Source organism: Alligator mississippiensis, chromosome 4 (genome assembly GCF_030867095.1).
Source record: "Alligator mississippiensis isolate rAllMis1 chromosome 4, rAllMis1, whole genome shotgun sequence".
Lineage (NCBI taxonomy): Eukaryota > Metazoa > Chordata > Crocodylia > Alligatoridae > Alligator > Alligator mississippiensis.
This window is the reverse complement of record NC_081827.1, coordinates 98,375,114-98,395,731: the sequence shown is the minus strand read 5'-3', so window position 1 is coordinate 98,395,731 and position 20,618 is coordinate 98,375,114. Positions and strand designations below refer to the sequence as shown.

General features: G+C 43.4%; 1 long non-coding RNA gene across 1 annotated transcript; it reads right to left on the bottom strand.

Moving 5' to 3' along the window:
* Positions 1-1,042: 1,042 nt before the first annotated feature.
* On the bottom strand, positions 1,043-20,394 carry LOC109283645 (uncharacterized). The gene is made up of 4 exons (XR_009461710.1): positions 20,332-20,394; positions 15,863-15,898; positions 4,762-7,381; positions 1,043-4,515 (listed from the first exon to the last, which is right to left on the bottom strand). It is a non-coding gene; the product is annotated as an uncharacterized LOC109283645 (long non-coding RNA).
* Between the last annotated feature and the right edge of the window lie 224 nt (positions 20,395-20,618).

Genomic DNA, 20,618 nt, shown 5'->3' with positions numbered 1-20,618 from the left:
GAACTTTAGATACCCAAGTAATTTTACCGGTGAAGGCTCAGGTGCCAAAGTAGTGAGGTGGAGTGTGTGTAGATTGCAGTCCTGGATACAGGCACCTAAATTCCACATAAGTTACATTTTCAGGCACCTAAACCCATTTTAAGATCTGGCTCTTCGCCCTCTGGTACGAGATTGCAGAGAATAGGTGAATGAGTAAAAAGTGTTCATTGACCTCAGTGTAGGAAAGAAATTCAAAGCACTCTGAATGTTTTCATTGAGTAAATAAAGCCCACTCAGTTAACGGTGAGTGTGCTAGCAAGAAAATGTGCTAGTAAGAAAATGCAAAAGATATGCAAAAAGAAAACGAGCTCAAATAACAATGAGAAGGAAAAAAGCAAGGAAGCTTGTGTAGAAAAAGGATGACAATTAAGTAAAGATAAGTAAAAAGCCAGACCAAAATATATCAAAATACATAGTAACTGGGAACTGTAGGTCAAACTCTCATCAGCAGCAGGAGCAAGCGCTTGTTATTGCAACCTGCGAGGATGTGGCTGTGGTGAATTTGGCTATTACATATGAAAATTAGGATAACTCTGTCAGGAAAGCCATTCACTACAGATGAGTTTACTGCACATTTGAATCCTAAAAGCTGTAAAATTGCAAGAACTTCCTGAAATCATGAGAAAGTTCAGTTCTCTATTTAAAAGACACTTCTGGGAAGCCTTTCAATGATAACCAACAAAGATAAATGAAATAAAGAAAATAAAAGATACTTTTATCTCATGTCTAAAAGTCATTCAGACAGTGCATCATTTACCCTTTTACTGCATTGAGTGTGTCTGACTCACATTAAGTTTCTTGGAGATAGGATCATGTCTCCCTCTCTGCTATAAAATGCCTATGTTGCCAGTGCTCCAATATTAATAATAATAAATAGTAAGAAATAATAATAATGAAATTGAAAATGCACTTTGCTATGATCAAATAGTTCTAGGAGCTGCAGCATGTAAGTGTTGCATGAGAAGTAGAATGTGGTTCAACATCTGTGCACAGCAAAATTTGATTAAAAAGCATAAGCTGTAACTTTTCCATCTTTCTCGATTCTTGCTGGCTCTGTACCTTATGCCATTATTTTTACCAGTGTAAAGTGGGTGGAAGGGCACCCCCTGGCCATTTTGATCAGATGGCTTTTTATGTCCACTCTGCCTTCACATAAATGACTACAGGAGGTTCATAGTAATGGAGAATCGGGCTCCTGTAGTTTTATATCAGCCAACCATAGCTGTGTTTTGACACCAGCTGTTTTCCTGTCATTGATGAAGAAGGTCAATTAGTACAGGCATGTGTAAATGATTTAACAAGTGACTAAGAGAAATGAAGAAGGCTACTAAAATATAGAGAGGATGCCTTAAAACATTAGGATGAATAAATAATAACATTTAGAAAGTCCGGTGGGCTTCTTTTTGGGCAGAACCCTGAACTGAAGATCTTGGATTTGCTATAAATACTGAAAAAATAAATTCTCCCAACCTCTCATCAGTGGCTCTTGTTAAAGTCTTTCTGTTCAGAAGAATATGAAAGATCTAGTCTTTTCTTTAACTTTAAATTAGTATACAAAAAATATTTCTGACATGTTTGGACTTCTATATTTCCTAATCAAGTTATTATCCAGGAAAGTTACCTGGGAAGGAAATCCAAGAACCTCAAAAGTTTTCAGAAGAATAGATTAGCTGAAGATTTCTTGCTGTCCTGTAACCCCACTAAATTAATAGCTCATCCTTTTAATTCTGCTTCTGAGTGCAGCTATCATTCACGTTTATTAGGCAATGAAGCACTCAAGTGCTTACACAACACAATTGTTAACATCAGCAATCAAAATTATAGCTAGAATCTCTCATTTGAAATGGGTGCAAGCATGAGTGACTGGTGCTTCCTGAACCTGGGGTGGGGGCATCCACAGAAGCTGCTGGTGGTGGCAGCCCTGTCAGGGGGAGCACCAGCCCTACTGACAGTATCAATGTGAGCTGCCAGGGGGTCATGTGCACTCCCATGCACCCCCTACCAGTCACCTATGGGTGCAAGTTTCATGGAACAGAAATTTCATACAGCAGAAAAGTTATGCTGACATGAGTCATCCAATCTCTTCCTGATTTAAGGACTGAAATAAAAAGACAGTGGTACTAAGACTCAGGTAAGTATAACCAGTGGCTCCAAGAAATGCAGTGGTTTTGCCATCTCTTGGAATCTCTAAATCTTGACCAGGTGCCTTCCCAAATGATGTGCTCTAATTCAACTACAAGTTATGGGGTATGATGCAGGAACCTCAAGGAGAAATCCAATGGTTTGTGGTATACAGAAAGTCAGACTATACGATCATGATTGTCCTTTCTGATCTAGTAATTGCAGATCTGAATAATAAGATGTCAAATACTGTTTATCAGCATGAAACCCTAATGCTGGAGATTGCCATTACTGTAATGCATTTAAATAGCTGTGGACTGGTTCTCGGAAGTGCCAAGTACCTGCAACTGTAGATTGAAGTCATTTCTGAACAAACGTACCTCTTTCATTTAGGTGCCTAACCATGACATTGAGTGCCCAAGTGCAAGCACTTCCAGCTTTGAGAAATGTGGCCCATATGTCCTGAAGAGAGCTTGGGTCAGATCCCAAGCTAGGGAAATTCTGGGTAGATCCACTTCAGCTGATGAAACTAGGCTAATTGATACCATCTGAGGACCTAGATCATTCTTCCATAAAGACATCATTGTTATTTTAGTAAGATCTGCATGTACAGAGCAGCAGGTGTGTGCAGTGCTTTGCTGGTCTCATTTGAAATGATAATGACCCTCTCTCATCCATTGATGTGAGTCTGCATAAGAGTGTTGCATCTTATCTGAATGATTGCAGACCATTTCACCAGATTATCCACATTATTCTGGATTTTAGCTGTACCCACCAGAGAGTCTACAATTCCACCCAACTTCATGTCATCCATAAATTTGCTAAACATGCACTCAATCCCATCATCCAAATAATTAATGAAGATACTAAGCAATACCAGAGGCCAGGACAGACCCCGGGCAACTCCACTCAATACCTCCTCCCAACGAAACATTGAGCACAATGATCCAACTGGTTTTGTATCCACCTGGCAGTACTCCTCTCATCTGTATTTCCTTAGCTTCTTAATGAGAATCTCATGGGAGGCAGTGTAAAAAGCCATGCTAAAGTCAAGGTATTTACATCTCTTCACAGTTTAGCCCTTTTCTATAGACTCTGGACTCCCAGGTCACGGAGGCTTAATTCCATTATAGTCTTTAGCCTCTTAGCTCTCATATCACAGTTCTGACCTGCACTATTTTACCATTACCACCCACCTAGCTTCTCTCTTAAGCATGCCTGTGCTTCCTTGCACTATTATTTATTAGTAATTGTATCACCATAGCCTTTAGAAGGCCTAGTCCATGGCCTGGATCCCATTGTGTGCTTAAGCTGTAGAAACACAAAACAAATTGCTTGCCCCAAACTGCTTAAACTCTATGATGAGAAAGAGAAGGGAGCATTTAGAAACAACAAAATAGTATGACAGGGAGTAGTATCAGTGTACTAGTGGCCGCAACTTTGTCAAGTTTAAACTGCCCTCCCCAAATACATAATGCCATGACTTTATCCTTCCTCTTTAAACCTTGCCCATGCTTCAGTTCTTACAAAGCCACATCAACTGCTTCAGTGCCTATAAAGCCATATCAGTTTTGCCTGACTAGATGAGAAGCCCCTCCTCTATCTTCCTTTCCTTACCCCCTTACTCTTCCTAACTCCTCCTGCCCCCCTCCTCTACATTACTTCCAGTTCCTAACTAAACAACTAACAAGTCTATACCAGTCATCTGCCTTTTCATGATTGTTCCTATCTATCTATACTCCTTGGCCCCACATTTTGTCTGTTTTAGTGTCTTTTAGAATGTGTGTCAGGAACTGTGCTTTCATCTTTGTATATATGGCCATCCAACATCTTGACAGATCAAAGGAAATGCAACAAAGTCAGTCACTGGTACTTGGCAGTGGTGTGGGAGAAGGGCCCAATGCACAAGTGGCAAACCTTCCCACAGTGGCTACAGATCCACTCATCAGATGGAGATTGAAGCGCACACTGCTTCCTCGCTCACCTGCAGGCCTCAGCCTGGGCTCTCTGATGGCTCTCCATGGTGACTGCACCAGCCCTGACCCAGCTTCTCCAGAGTCAGTTATTGTGGGCAGGGTTCTCCCAGTTGACTGTGGGAATGCTGAATCTCTTGAGACCTTGCTTGACCGTGTCACTGTATCAAAGCTTTGGCCTTCCTCTACATCATGGGCAGTTCTTGAGTTGGCCATAGAGCACAGCCTTCAGTAGACAACCTTCAGGCATGCACTCCATGTGTCCCAGCCAGCAAAGCATGCAAGCATCCAGCATAGTGTCCATAGACTGTAGGCTAGTCTTTTCATCCTTGTACAGCATCCAGCAAAATCAGGCTCCAATCCTGACTGGAACCTTTGGGCACTGCATTAATATAATGAATTAATATTATTAATTAATGACGATTGTGATGAGTTGGAGCCTCTATGAGCTTGAGAGTCCAGAGTCTGCAGGTTTGGCAGAGGTTAAGCCTGACATTAATCTCTACCTTTTATTAAGAAAACAAAGTATCCTGGGATGGGAAAGCCCAGTGTCCTGCAACCCATGCTTTCGCTTGCTGGAACCCCCAGAGGAAGTAAAACAGTAAGGACCTACTTAGCATCAACTAACCTTCTCTGAGAGAGAAAGAGGTAGGTCCAGGTCCAGGTTGGAAATAGAGAACTCTCTTGAAAGCTTGATTCTTGTTGAAAGCCTTGTTACCATGGTGACATTGGCGGGCCAGAAAGCACTGTGGAAGCTGAAAGACTTCAAAGGTATTTAGCTTCCTTAGAAAGTTAGACACTGATTGAATTGGGGCTTAGGCACCTCTATAAGAATTAAGGGTGTGTACAGAAATGCACTGTGCATGTTTTACAGGACTGTAATTTAGAGCACTTTTTATTGCACTATGAATTTACAGCACTCTTAAACATGACAGAAGTTGAGTGTTTTTTGTTAGGGGAGAGGGCTGTGAGCCTCCCAGCAATTTCCAGGCTAGGAGGCAGGTGGTGCTCTGCAGTTTCCTGGGGCTTCTTCTCTGGTCAGAAGTTTGAACGGAGTACAGAAGTTATTTAAAGCACTGCAGGTTGCTAAAAGGCTGCAAAATACAGTGCTTCAAATTTTAATACTGCATATAACACAGGTTAATTTAAAGCGCTGTCCCTGTTTTTAAAGTGCTGTAAAGCCATGCACTGCTGTTAAGTTACAACAATAAAGTGCTTTAAATGGCAAAAAAAGCAACTTCTGTATACATCTAAATACTACTTTAAGCATCTAAATACTACTGGAGGAAAGCCTTGATGGGGCTCCTCCTGCCCTGCAAAATCTGCCTAGCTCTTTGAAGAGTCCCACATTTGGAGGCTGATCTCTTGCTTGTTCTTAGGTGAAAACTGTGACTAGGAAGAATAGAACTTACCATCCTCTTTGTGAGTGCTTTCTGCATAAGGAATGGTCATACTTTCCAGATGACATGCGTTTACCATGTCTTCCCTTTCCCTCCTCATTAATATTTTTGCCATGGTCTTTGATGGCTTTGTTTATGCTACTGCCTGAGGTCCTGGAGGCCTATTATCTTCCCCTAGTGACACTTTGGTACCAGTAGAACTAGTCAGAACAGTTAAAAAGTAATTAGTAGTAAAATAGGTCAGCAGCATTTTCACTTTTGTGTGCATTTGATAGAATTTTTTTCCAGCTTTCTTGTCAAGGGAGATCACCTGCGACAATGCTACAAATGCAAAATCATAGGTACTGCAGGAAAAATAAGAACCATTTTGTAACACCTCCCTTCCTACACTGTAAATCTCTCTGGTCCATCTGTGCCCCATGACTCCAGAGCTCCACCATACACCTCTCTGACTCCCTTCCCTCAGGCCCTAGCATCCATATTTATTACCTGCTTTCCCATGCTCACAGCCTCCACATCTTCTAGCATATCCTTCAATCATGCCAGCTTTTTTAATCATCCAGGATGTTATCCTTTCCATACACATGCCCAAGGTGATTTTCCTTGTAATAACCTAGGTACTGAACCACAGGTACTAGAACCAGGAAGAACCTGTATTTACAATCATCAGTAAGCAAAGAAAGTTATCAAACATCCTGACAGTGTTGGAACAAGACTCTGTGTGCTAGTGTTTGTTTTCTGCTCCTTGTCTCTACTGTTTACTCTCATTTCATCTTCTGAAAAGCTGCCCTGTGAGGGAAGATGACTGTGCAACTTCCCTGTCTTAAAGCAAGCTGTTGAACAATGGACAGTGAACGATCTGACTGCAGTTTGGGATCTGTGTAAGTTGAAGATGTCTCAGAGATAAGAGTCAATTTGTTTAAGTTTGTGGGTAGCATGGGTGCATGCATTTGTTATGGGTTACATAACTTCTCTTCATTTGAGGTTTCCCTGTCTGTTAAATGGGGATAATAATATTTAATTATATTGTGAGGACAAATTAATGAAGGGTTGCACAGGCGTTTAAAGATTAAATGCATTCTATTGGGGCTAAATGTAATTTTTTAATATAGTAAAAGAGAGGTGGTTATTTTGATGCTTGTGCCTAGGGTCTGGCCTCCATGCATGGTTTGTAGGTAATTCATCTTTGTGCTTGCATGTAAATTTGGGGAAATGTTTTGGTGGGTGGTAGCTAGGAAGAAGGCAGTTTGTCATCAAAGCAGATGGAGGGTTAACATTGAATTTGTAACATTTCCTTCTGACTTTCAAATATTCCTAACTGAAACTGATCCAGAATAGGAGCAAAGAGGAAGAGAAAGTAGAAATGGGAGCAGAACTAGAAAGTAAAGAAATGAAAATAAGAATGTCTGATAAGGATTGAAAACTGAAAGACCAAAAGTATAAAAAATAAATTGGAAGAGGAAATAAAAACAGTAGGGTGAATTAAAAAAGAAAGAAGAAAAAACCCTGAGGTATACAAGTTTAAAATTATGTAAATTGAATTACAAACAAAACTAAACAGCTGTTTAAAAGAATTTGCATGGAAAGAGAAGAAAAAAGGAGCAGAATGGAAGAGAGAGCAAAAACAGGAGGCATGGTTAGGTTGCATTTTTCCCATCTTACTGACTGAGATCAAGTCATTATTTTATTTCCTACTTCCACATACCTTGAAGAGATATCATATATTTTAGACATTTTCCTCTGTACATTGTCTCCTGCTTCCTGGTTAAGGTCATAAGAGCTATGCATGGATGCTTCTGTCAGTCTGACACCAGGCCCTGTCTGGTTTCATTTGGTCTTCACATGACTCTAGAAAATTAATGGGACAAAGTCATATTCACTGACTTGTTTCAGGAATGATTCAAGCCCATTATTCTTGTTAAGTAGAATCAGCAATAACCAATGTGCTAAAAAAGCCTGATCCAAAGCCTGTTTCAGATTGGACCTGGAACACGTTATGAATAAATATGCAGAATAAAAATCAAGGCTTAGATTCACACTCACCTAATGAATATAGTCGATGGATGGGTAAGCCTGGGTGAGCAGCCTAGAGGAGTTGACACAGAAAGAGTGAAGTGCTGGATAACGATTTGACCTTGCAGTGTTGGGCCCAAACTGTCTGTGGGTTGTTCTGGCCTTGCTTGCATAGCCACACTCCAGGCAAGCGAAGATTTGCCATCCGGCAGCAACATCACTGCATTCCCACCCCTCTGCCTTCTTCCTCCTTTTCTTTGTACCCTGTGCCGTTTTGTCCTTTATCTCATCTCTAAAGCTTCTCCTGTGTCTCTCCAGCCTTTCACCTGAAAGCTCCTGCTTTCTCTTCCCTCTTTATTCTTTCATTCCCTTCCCCACATCCTCAGTCTCTCTTCTTACAGGCCATCTTTCCACACTCAAGCACGCCCTATATCCTCTGTTCTTAAAAACGTTCTATTAAGATTTTCCCTCTCTCTCTTCCCTTCTCTTTGTTCTCCAGATTTATTCACCTTGAATTTGTTTCTTTCTGTTTTCTTCAGCTCCACACAGTCTGACCTCTCACACTTCACAGAAGTGCCCTCACTGAAGTCTCTTATGATCTCTTCCTGGACAGTGTAGGCTAGGGGCCTCTGCACTGTCACTGATCTCCCTGATATAGCTGCTGTCTCTTACACTGTTGTTGATTGTTCATTCCTCCCCTCGTCCTTCGTGGCTGCTTTTCCCTAGCCTTTAGCAACATTGCCAGATGGAAGCTGTTTTTTCTTGACTTGAGTGAGGCTAACAGAGATACTCTTTCTAATTTTTTATTTTGCTTTTAGCATTTCTTTTTGAGCTTCCCCCTCCTGATTTCTGCTGGGGCTGCTTCCACTCCTGTCACTTTTCTCCTTACCATCTCTCCTGAGTGATGGTGCCTGCTTTTGTAGTTTCTAAATGCTGATGACCCTTACACCTACCTCCATATCCTCCACCTTTCACTCTGTGCCCTTTCCACATCTCTTTACTCTCCAAAATCTCCTAGCTGACTCACCTTCACCTCAATTCAGTGACCTAAATTAATCCGTTGAATAACTCTACTGACTTAAATTGACGTAAATGGAGTTACATCAGGGCTGAAATTAGCCCGATCTATCTAAAATAGCACCTACCTTTCCTAGCAAGCCCTCCCTTCTCCCTTTTTCTCTGTTGTTTGCAACAACATCAGCCTCCTGCTTATCAGCCAAGTTTTTAATCTTTGTGTCAGCTTTTACTTTCCTCTTTTTTTCCTTCTTTTGCATTCAGGCCCTCTAACAGCTATATGCTGCTATTTCCCGCTCTGGAGTTTCTCCAGTGTTCATTCTTTTCCTTCCTGTCCTATTAGCTAACGTGACTAACCAGCCTGAATTTTTCAGGACAGACTCAAATGTTAAGGCTGTGTCCTGATATCCCCTCAAGGCACCTGAAATTTGGACATTTGTCCTGAATTTGAAAAATTGGTCAGAGATTGGTGCCAAGAAAGCATCCTTCTGTGCTTCTGAGAGAATGCAGCATGACACTGCCTGGAGACAAGACCATGAACCCACACTGAAAGCAAAATAGCCATGTTCAGAGTGCACTATGCCCAGGCAAATTAGCTTTGTCTCAGAACAGAGCTAATTAGTCTGCACACAGCACTGCATTAAGGCAACTACATTAAGCAGAACTCAAACTGATATAGACTGTTTCTGGTTCTGGAAGTGTTTGGAGCACCTGAAATTATGTCACAGGTTTTGCTCCCTGTGAAGGCTGGTCACTTCATTATTACCAAGGTAGTCCGGTGTCCTGAAATGACCAATATTGCTTCTGCTGCTGTAAACTCTTCCCTGGATTATCCAACCTGGAACTGCCATAATTGACTTTCTGTCTCTATCCACAGTTTTGTATTCCCTAGTTCACAAGTTTGTACAGTAGCTTCTCTTTTCCATTTATTTTTTACTATTAGTATTCATTATTAGTGTTACAGTAGCATGGGGGAGACATGCTAAAATCAGGGCCCCATTGTGCTGGGTACTACAGAAGCAGGTAACACAAAGACACAAATTCCTCTCCAAAGACTTTACATTGTTTACATTTTAAATAGACAAGACTGACTTAGGTTGTGAGGGGAAACGGAGGCACAGAGAGAAGTATCAAGTTGTTTGTTCAAAGTAGTACTTCAGGTCAGGGGCAGAGCTGTGAATAAAATTCAGGTCCACACTGTCAGTGTTCTAGTTTCTCTGTGTAATTCCACTTCTGCCAATGACTCTGCTTTAAATTACTTCTTGGACTATCGTTCATTATGCCTTGGTGCACTCAAATGTTTACACCACTCATTTATCTTCTTCCCCATTTCTTGACTTGTTCTCTTTCACCTCACCCTGGCTGCCCAGGACAAACTCCCCATTAATATTGGACAAGTTTCCTTCTTTTCCTTCTGCAAAAAACACCAAGTGTTGTGAATACCTGGTCCTTCCTTTGTTCTCAACTGCGTGATTTTGAAACATGTTTGATGTTACATGTGTGGATAGCTCTTTGGGGCAGGGACTTGTTCTTCAAGTCACGTATTGTGTAGTTCATTAGAAATCTGAAGCAGTATACAAGCAATAGAGGTTCTAAAGGTCATCTCAGGTGTTATGCATATTTGCCTTCCAAACAGAAACCAGCTTAAAGAAAAGGGAGGGGAAGACCACATGTTATCTGAATAAGTGTTGTGTAAGGCAGGAAATCAACAGTGTCCAACTGTTTCACCAGCACAGTGTCTGTAGAGCTGCCTAGATATGGACAAATAAACAGACCCATCCAAATTTATCATGTTACAGTTGTCTGAATCAACCCCCCACCTGGTCGATTCAGCAGGCATAGCACTGTGTGATGTTGTATCACCACAATCAGTCCAAAAGGTATTCTCTGATCTGGCAACACATTCCTGAAGCCAATTCACTTCCCATCTTAATTTGCTGTTTCAAATTATTATATAATGTTTAAAAGGCAGATGCTGATTCCCATCCTAGAAGTGTTTGCCTTACATCATTGGGTGAAATGATCCTTCTGCTTCCCCTTATGTATGTCACGAGGAAGGGTACAAGGCTAACACTTATATAAAGCACTGTGAAATCCTGGGACTAATGCTTATTAGTCCAGTCCTTCCTAGGATTAACTGATGGTTTGTTCAGCTATCTACAGTAAGTTATGGAAGCTTAGTGTAATTATGAAAGGAACGGGCATCTATGTCATAAAAACCACTAGCACGTTCTCCACCAATCGGTACCCTCAGCACAGTGGACATACACCCATGAAGACTGAAGTCTCTTCTGACACCGAGAGGTGATCTTAACTCAGGGGCCAGTAACCTATGGGCCACAGGCCGAATCTACAATCTAGCCCACAGAGCTTTTGATTCAGCCTGATAGACGTGGGGCTTCAGAGGCATTTGGCAGTGGGGGGTTTTGGCAGCACTAGCAACTGCTTTCTTGTGCTGCCAGGGGATAAACACCAGCTGTGGGCACTCTCTCTGTGCCACCACTGAGATGAGTAGCAGCAGCACACATAGGACAAGCTAATGGTGGGTTTCTCCATGCTAATGAGGGCAAGAAGGGAATGACTGCAATCTATGATTGCTTAGAGCTGAACCCAGGACAGGGACCACAGACATTTGGAGCAGGACAGGCTCTGAGATTAGCCAAAGATAGGGCAGGGCTGTAGCTGGACCACTAGCAGTGCAACTCCTGCTAATTTTGCCCCCACTGTCCCCCAGGGTCAATTCTTGGGCCTGAAGATGACCCAGTCACTCCCACTTTGCTATACTGCTGCTTTCTGCCAATGCATCTAAATGCTGAAGTAGGCATAAGATGTGGTAAGCCATACTGCAGGAGTTCATAGCCTCCCTGAAACTTTTATATGTAAGCAGGATTGGGTTAAGTCAGTGTTTGGATGAGGCTGTCACAGAACCCAAATGCTTCAGGAAGTTTGTGCCTGCCTCAGAAGATGATTAGTGTTAAGGATTATAGGTTCATTAAATGATGTATCAAGAGTAGACAGAAAGAGCCATTTTCCCCTTGCATGATACAACTGTGCTACTTTCAGTGGCATTTTGGACTGCGGTGCATGTTGCTATGAAACTGATGTTTTGTTATCATCTTAGTGCATCTTTAAATTTCTAAGCAGTTTTGCTGTGTGCTAAGTTTAGTGGCCATTTTGTCCTCAATTACTGCAGCCTGAACAGAATACATTTTGCATGCAGTGCTCTGATTTCTCTTGGTTCAGTTTCCTCAGTGTAAAATGAAAAACAATTTGGCTCTAGTGTATAGACCTAACATGTGTATGCTAAACCAGGTGTTCTGGCTGCTAGAGATGCCAGGAGCACTAGCTAGGGTCTCCTGTCCAGATTCAAACCTAGAATATGGCACTGTATTCACCTAAACCTTCCCTTGCCATTTTCTTTGCAAAGTACTGTATCTTGTGTCAGTGTCTAGTTCTACTGCATTCTCATGCAGATATGGAGATATTTAAATGGTTGCTGAGTGACTTAGGTTCCTGTTACTTGCATTCCAGCAATGTAGTTAGGTACTCATAAGGTGTAGCATAACATAAAACAGATTCTTAAGGATTATAGTAAAATTCTTTCCCATGGGTTACAGATCCTCTGAACAGGTTTCCAGGAAGAAAATACTACTGCCTTTTCTGTTTGTTTTTTCTCTGACTCAAGAGTTGCCAATGTTGTACAGCACTGCTAATGAACTGGAAACCTTGAGAGTTCGAAGGGGTTCAAGGCTACAGTTAAAACTGAAGCTAACAGTTGCCCTCATAAAGTGGTAGACAGCTGACACTTGTTTTACAGGATTTGTCTTCAGCATTTTTTCTCTGAATTAAACATGTCCCAAATTGCAAAGTGTTTTGATAATGGCACCATAAAACTGTTGTACCTCCCCCAACCCAATAAACATGCCCATTCTGTCTCATAAAACCTGCATTTATCTGTCACCGCTATGCTTATGATCTGTGAATCTGTTTGTCACCCCCCACAGTCTGTTTCCCTGTACTGAATTTCAGCCTGTTCGTCCAATATCTCTTCTTGAAGTGTTCCCTAACAAATGAAGTTCCTTTCCTTTCCTTCTAAGACGGACTTGTTTTCCATAACTACTATAACTGACACTGTTCTTCTGTCTGGTTAAATCTGTAAAGTCAGGCTTGCCTCTGACAGCTCCTCTTCTCTACACACCAAAACTGCAGCATAATCCTACCCTTTTCCCCAAACATTTTGCAGGCCTGACCCTCCCGCTGTTTTGACAGTGAGAACTTCCACACATGGCCTGGCCATCTCCTGTTAGACTGCTGGAGCTTCCCACTTTCTAATGCCCCATTACCTTCTACTCTGCCTTCAGGGCGTCCATTACTGTGTCTGCTAAGGTGATCTTCCTCACTTATCAAGTGTGATTATATCACTTCGGATGGCTAGAAAATGATATTTAGAGGTATGCTTTTGGGACTAGCTTGTAGGTAGAGCAGATATGCATTGGAACAATGGTCCAGGGAAATGGCAATGGTTAATTGGTTTCTAAAAGCCTGTTTGTGACAAAGTTTCCTTCAAGGCAGACATACCATGTCTGAGGTCAATGGACAAGGGGCATAAACAGTCTGGGAAATTTGTAGAGTATACCCATAACAGATATAAGGGACTCTGCAGCATTGGCACCAGTTCACAGTGCCCAACTGCAGAGTCTTTGGGATTTCCAGTTTTGGTAGATGGAACAAATTAGGAGGCGGGGGCATGCCCAAATTAAGACGCCAGTAAATGCCCAAATTAAGATGTGTGCACGTGATAGGCTTGGGAAACAAAGGAATATGCTGACAAAACAGCATGTGGCTAGCATGACAAGCACAGTGAAACCAGTCAATGGTACTTGGAGATGCAGAATCATCAGGAGGAGAAAGAATACAAATGGAGAGATTTCAGAGCAGCAAAGGGTCCCCAAGGGGAGAAAATGAGGCCATCATGGACAGAGGACACACCACTAGCCTGTCTCACCCACCTTACTGGAGGGGAAGGTCAGCCCTCAACCTCCAGGCTGCTGACATCTGACATTCCAGACAGAATCACAGGATGAAGCTCATGTCCTGGCCAGACATATCTCCCCTCTGTGACAACCCTTTAGGACTGGTAGACAGAGAATTGGTGGGGGGGTGGAGGGGGGAATTATTCTGTTTGCTTTGCCTGCATTCTTCTTATCTGCTATCACTGTATAGCAATAAAATTTGCCTACTATCAAATGGAAGTAGTCGTGGTTGGTCTGAGGGTTTGGGCCCACCTGGAACAAGGTATCTGGGTCATAAATCTACTGCCAACAACTTCCTTCTTGCAGTCCCTCTGCTGGCTGCATCCTACCCATCACAAATAGTTTGGGCCTTACATTTAGGACCCTAAATAAAATCACTTGGTCTTCTGCCTATTCTTCTGGCATCAGCTCCATCCACCAAGAGTCTCCTATAAGTCATCTCTTTCCTTTCCTATCACTGGGCCTCATGCCATTGCCTGTGCACACAGTACACTTGTGAATCCTGTCCTCCAAACTTGTGCAATCAAATATAATCTATAGCTTGTTTTGGAGCCAGTAATAAATATGGGTAAACACATGATCCTATATCTCCTTTTCTCTATCTACCCTAAAGTTTAGGGGTTTTTTTTAACTCTTTCTTGTTTTAATTTTAAACTGTAAGCACTTCAGTGGGGTTGTGACCTCCTGTCTGTAAAGCATCTTTCCCACTGTTCGTGTATAATAATAACTAAGCATCCTGTGCAATAAACATGACTTTGTATTCTCTTCAGAATGTCTGCTTATAAACAGCTTGGTTTATCTGCATTGGGACCCCCCCTTCTGTCCTTTTCTCTACATGGGAGAAGCTGAAGTAGGAGAAGGAGGTGACCTTGATTTAGTTTTCATCCCTTTTGAATTCAACCTTTCAGCACTTCAGCGTGAAGAGGAAGGTATCATCCTGATTTTAGAGCTGGGGAACTGGCAGTGAGGAGTTAAGTAACTGGCCCACGGTTACATAGGAGGTCTGTGCCAGAGCCGGGCATTGTAGCTAGTTCTGAGTCATGGTCCAATGTGTTAATGCAATGGTGACCAACTCATTCAACCCTACAGGGCAGATCTGGACTGTGGGCCTATATCCTTTAGTCTACAGGGATGGAGGTGGCAGCCTTAATTGATGTTTGGTGGCAGCGTTAATGCTGCCACCTCCACAGGGCTGGAGGTGACAGCATTAATTGCTATTTCATGCAGAGCTAAGGCAGCCATTACTCCTCCTGTTGCCATATTTCCAGCCCATGGGCGAAATGATGTGGTTCCACATGCTAGATCCAGCCCATGTGGCTCCCCATTGGTCCAGAAATTTGACAGCAGGACAAGTGATAATAGTGTTAATTGCCACAACTCTAGGAGCTGCAGCAACTAATGCTGCTACTACTTGCCACATAGCCAAGTTTCCAGACCTGCAGGGAGCCCCACAACCCTTGCATTAATACACGGCCTTCATTCCTCTGCCTGTGCGGGCAAAGTGAAAAGACTGAGCAAGTGCCCTGGTCCAGTGGTGCTTTCTGCAAGGAACTCCTCCGTCCAGTTGTCCCATGAATGGTAGCCACTGAGGGGAAAAAGTAGGGGGCCTTATTGTGTGTCCTTGATCCTTGCAAAGTGGTGTCTCCACCATGGGAACAACTAAGAAAATAAGCCAGAGACCATGGTTGATTCTTTGTTCTTTTCATAAGACTCCTCTATCTATTTTCCCTGCATGGACACAATAGCAGAGGGACTGAGTGGGAGGCCCTGTTTCTCCTGAGCTAGAAAGGCATGAGCACATGGACAAAATTGGCTAACTCAGCCTAAGCAATTTCCTCATTCAGCGCTTTTGTTTTCTCCCTGAGGCTGTGCACTGTAACAGGCAAAAAGAAACCTTTAAAAACAGTTCTTCCTCCAGTTCAGAGCCTGTCAGATTGCTGCAGAAGCCAACTTGCCACACAACCTATCCTTCCACTTCCTGGAGATATCCAGACTGGTGGAAGGGGAATGGCAAAGTAGGATGTATCTTCTCTCCACCTGAAGAGCACCTTGTTTCAGACCCTTCCCTAGCCCTGCCAATTTGCCCAATACTTGGATAAAATTACAGTGATTTGTGCTGGCTTGGGAGTCCTTAAAAACTAAAATCTCAGTCTCGGGGCAGTAACTAGGTGGTTACCTGCATATATAAACTTTTCCCCTCATCCAGTCTTTGAAACTCAATCCAGGCCTGAAAGAAGAGTTATTGAGAAATTACTGTAGTCTCCATTACCTGTTCAGTTCTTCAGACCTCTGGTAAGGAAGTCACCTGCAATAGGGAAGAAGTTATGTTTAATAACATTTGTGATGAGGGCAACTGTTTGCTTAATTCCCCCTATTTTCAGAAGTCAGTGAATAGCCATCAGGTAAGGGGGCCAAGAGAGGGGGCGAAGCTGAAGAGAGACTACCTGGACATGTAAAGCTCCATATCACATCCTCAATCCCTTGAGTCATCCAGTTTTCTTTCAAAACTCACTTTTAACTGCTCCACATTAGCTTGTACCCATATTTTCAGTTTAGACACTGATTATCATTGCTTTGGGGGAAAGCTAGCTGTAAGGGCGGGGAGAAAGGCAGCAAATGAGGATGTTCTAAAGAGCCAGGCACCCAAAGTTTATAACAAGAGCTTGTGACATAAATTGCTACCAGAAAAACACCACAGGGAATTTATCTAAGAATATATCATGAGATGGGCTATTTAGGGACTGAAATTACACAGGAGGGACTGGCAAGAGAGATGTATACTAAAGATGAACACAGCTACAATTAATGCTAAATATAAGGTGTCATATCTTTATCTAATACACAACCTCCATTGCACTGCAAAGAAAAGTAAAGTAATTAGGCCCAAGTAATCAGAATATATGTGGGAGGTGTTTGAAGACAGAAGATTTAAAGCACTGTAATGAGAGCTGGGGGAGGGTTACAATAAGAGGCAGTATTTCCTGTTGTGTTAGTTTCTCTGCCTTGGGAAAGATTTTGGAACCAACTAGGAATTCAACTAGACCTAAACTGTGGCTTGGATGCAAGAAGTACAGGGACCCTGCTATCATTTGTAGCAAACCCAAGAAAAAAGCCCTTGGTTACTCTTGCAGTCATTCAAATTTTCAGTCTTTTCAGACCAGCTTAAAACTGGGCTGCTGCCTTTGTCCCCCGAGCAAATAGTAGTGATACGGGCCATGTCTACATGGGACACTTACTGTGCAGTAGCTCGTTACTAATGTGCAGTAGCATTTCCAGGCACAAGCCGTGATATGACATTAGTGCACAGTAGTAATGCAGTAAGCATTAGTAGGCAACCATGCTGGGACACCACTGTGCAGTAACACGAGTTACTGCACAGTCATTTCATACTTGGTTATACAAGTATTAAATGACTGTGCAGTAACAACTGCACAGTGAGCAGCTCATGCAGACACACCTACAGAGTACCTGAGCTACAGTAATGGGAGAATAAGTGTATGACTTGGAATTGAGACTGGTGATTTCTCTAACTATGGGCAACCGCAACAGAAGTGCCCTTTTTCCTCTTGCCCCCACATAAAAAAGTTTCCTCTCCAGCCTCAGAGTGATAGACTACCTCTGTGGCAAGAGAAGGGAGTTAGTTTTTGTGATCCCTTTATTCAGTCCTTAGCCTTGTCAGTAAGGTTGCCAGTAAGAGGATCATTTTGTATTAATGGTAAAGGTATTTTCATGATATGGACCACCAGCCTGCTAACTGGGTTAAGCAGCCTACAGCATGTTATATCATTAGCTGGACCGCATTTGCTGGATTACACTTTTGTGTATAGTCATGGGAAAAGGGGCTCTCTCTTCTTCTGCTGAGCTATAATTTACTTTTAAACCACCCCTAATATGACATGTTCTTCATTAGTGGCTAAAGGTTTCATCACAGTGAACTGGCAATCCATACTTCCTCAAAAGGTTATGAATTTGATGACAGAAATGTTTATTTGCTTGAAACATAAATCAAAGCATATTGAATAAAGAAACACAGCCTTGTAAATCCAGTCTGATTTGCATGTGGGAGCCTTCTCTGAATGTAAAGGATTAGATTTTGCTTTAATGAATGAATACTGATGATCAGAGATTTTACTTAGCCACACACAAAGTAGCAGAACTAGTGGCAGACTGCAGTACAAGGAAAAAAAAACCCCACCTAAATCCTGTAGTGAAATTAATTCCAAAAAAAGGAATGCGCTAAGTGGACAAGTAGTTCTCTGCAGTGTAATTTCAAAATTTTAAATGAATTTCATGCTAGGACAAGGTCCGGATGGCTAGCCTGGAATACTAAACCCTTCCTGCACTTACTGAAGAGGCCTAGCAACAGGACAGAAGGAGAGCAAGCCTATCTCTAGCTTCTCAAACTGTATCACCTGTTACTGTACCACCATTTAAAGGGAGAAGGGGGAGTTGAGGAGATTGGTGGGAGAGGTACTGGGGTTCTCCAGGGCAGGGAAATTCAGTGCCCAAGATGAGTGGTCATTCCTTAAGGAGATGGTACTCAGGGCCCAAGGGGTGATGATCCCAACAAGAAGCAAGCGGGGCAAGAGTGCCCAAAAGCCCCCCTGGCTCACCAAGGACGTCCGGGAATGCCTGGTTGCCAAAAAGGCGGCGTACACACAGTGGAAGAGGGGGGCGATCTCCAAAGAGGAGTATACCTCCAATGCTCGGGCCTGTAGGGTGGCTGTTAGGAAAGCTAAGGCGGACATAGAGCTAGGACTAGCGTCCAAGATCAAAGATAATAAAAAGTCCTTTTTCAAATATATAGGGAGGATGAAGAAGGCACCGGGAAACGTGGGGCCCCTGCAAGATACACTAGGCAATCTGGTGGTTGCGCCAGAGGAGAAGGCAGACCTCTTTAACAAATTCTTCACCTCCGTTTTCTTGTGCAGGAACCAGAACTCCCCCACCGTGATTCAAGATGGACTCGAGGGGAACACCTCCAGACCTAGGGTTGAGGAGGACCGGGTTAGAGTGCTTCTGGAGGGGCTGGATGTGTTCAAATCAGCAGGTCCAGATGCTCTCCACCCCAGGGTGTTGAGGGAGCTTAGCAGGGGTTATTGCAGGGCCCTTGGCACGGCTTTATGAGTGCTCATGGTGGTTGGGCCAGGTGCCAGATGATTGGAAGATAGCCAACGTGGTCTTCATCTTTAAAAAAGGGAGGAGGGAGGACCCAGGCAACTATAGGCCCGTCAGTCTTACCTCAATCCTGGGGAAACTCTTTGAGATCATCAAGGAACACATCTGTGATGGGCCAGCAGCGGGGATGATGCTCAAGGGCAACCAGCACGGTTTCATTAGGGGCAGGTCATGTCAAACCAACCTGATTGCCTTTTACGATCAGGTCACAAAAGCACTGGATGCAGGTGTTGCCGTGGATGTAGTCTTTCTGGACTTCAGCAAGGCCTTTGACACTGTCTCCCACCCCATTCTCATCAAAAAACTAGGTGACTGTGGCATTGATGCCTACATAGTCAGATGGATTGCAAATTGGCTAAAGAGTTGTACTCAGAGGGTAATGGTGGACAGGTCATATTCGACCTGGGGGAAAGTGGGCAGTGGAGTCCCCCAAGGCTCGGTCCTTGGGCCCGCACAGTTCAATTTCTTTATCAGCGATTTGGACGACGGGGTGAAAAGCAACCTGTTCAAATTTGCTGATGATACCAAAATTTGGGGTGAGGTGGGCACGCTAGTAGGGAGGGAAAGACTGCAGCAAGACCTGGATAGGTTGCAGGGGTGGGCTAACAAAAACAGGATGCGTTTCAATACTGACAAGTGCAGGGTGCTGCACTTGGGCAGTAGTAACCAGCAGCACACTGATAAGATGGGAAACACCCTTCTTGAGAGCACGGGGGCAGAAAGGGATATTGGAGTCATTATTGACTCCAAGATGAACATGGGCTGACAGTACGAGGTCACGGTCGGCAGGGCTAACTGGACCTTATCATGCATCCACAGGTGTATCTCAAGTAGGGCCAAGGAGGTGATCCTCCCTCTCTACGCAACACTGGTCAGGCCACAGCTGGAGTAATGTGTCCAGTTCTAGGCGCCGCACTTCAAGAGGGATGTGGACAACATTGAGAGGGTCCAGAGAAGGGCCACCCACATGATCCAGGGACAGCAGGGCAGACCCTACAATGAGAGGCTACGGGACCTGAACCTGTTTAGCCTTCACAAGAGAAGGCTGAGGGGGGACCTTGTGACCGTCTATAAACTCACTAGTGGGGACCAGAAGGGTTTGGGGGAGACCTTGTTTCCCCTAGCGCCCCCCGGGATAACAAGGAATAACGGCCACAAGTTGTTGGAGAGTAGGTTTAGATTAGACATCCATAAGAACTACTTCACAGTTAGGGCGGCTAGGATCTGGAACCAACTTCCAAGGGAAGTGGTGCTGGCTCCTACCCTGGGGGTCTTTAAGAAGCGGCTCGATGCCTACCTGACTGGGGTCATTTGAGCCCAGTTTCCCTACTGCCCAGGCAGGGGGTCGGACTTGAAGATCTACAAGGTCCCTTCCAACCCTGCTTCTATGATTCTATGATTCTGAGTTCAGCTTCTGCAGCTCTGATCCTGAGAGCTGATCCTGAAGCATCATGGAGCTGCTGAACTTCAAGTATAAGAGTAATCTTGTAGATTTTAGCAGGATTAATCACGCTTGTAAGCACATGTATAACTGCAGGAGCCTACATGTTTCACCATTACCTTGGCCTCACCCGCAATTCGTTCATCTTCACCTCTTGTCTGTCATCATAGATCTGGCCTGCAGGGAGAAGAGATTTTCTTTTTTTACTGTTTGTATATACAGTGCATAGCACTGGGGCCAAGATCCCAATCAAAGCCTTGAGATGATATCACAATTTAAATAAGAAAAAAATATAATGATAATACAGTTAATCCATCCAAGTAAAGTTGCATGACCTTGGGACCCCTTCATCTCCCCCAGAGATTTCCCTGGCTGCAAAGCCTGCATAATGATACTGGACTCCCCT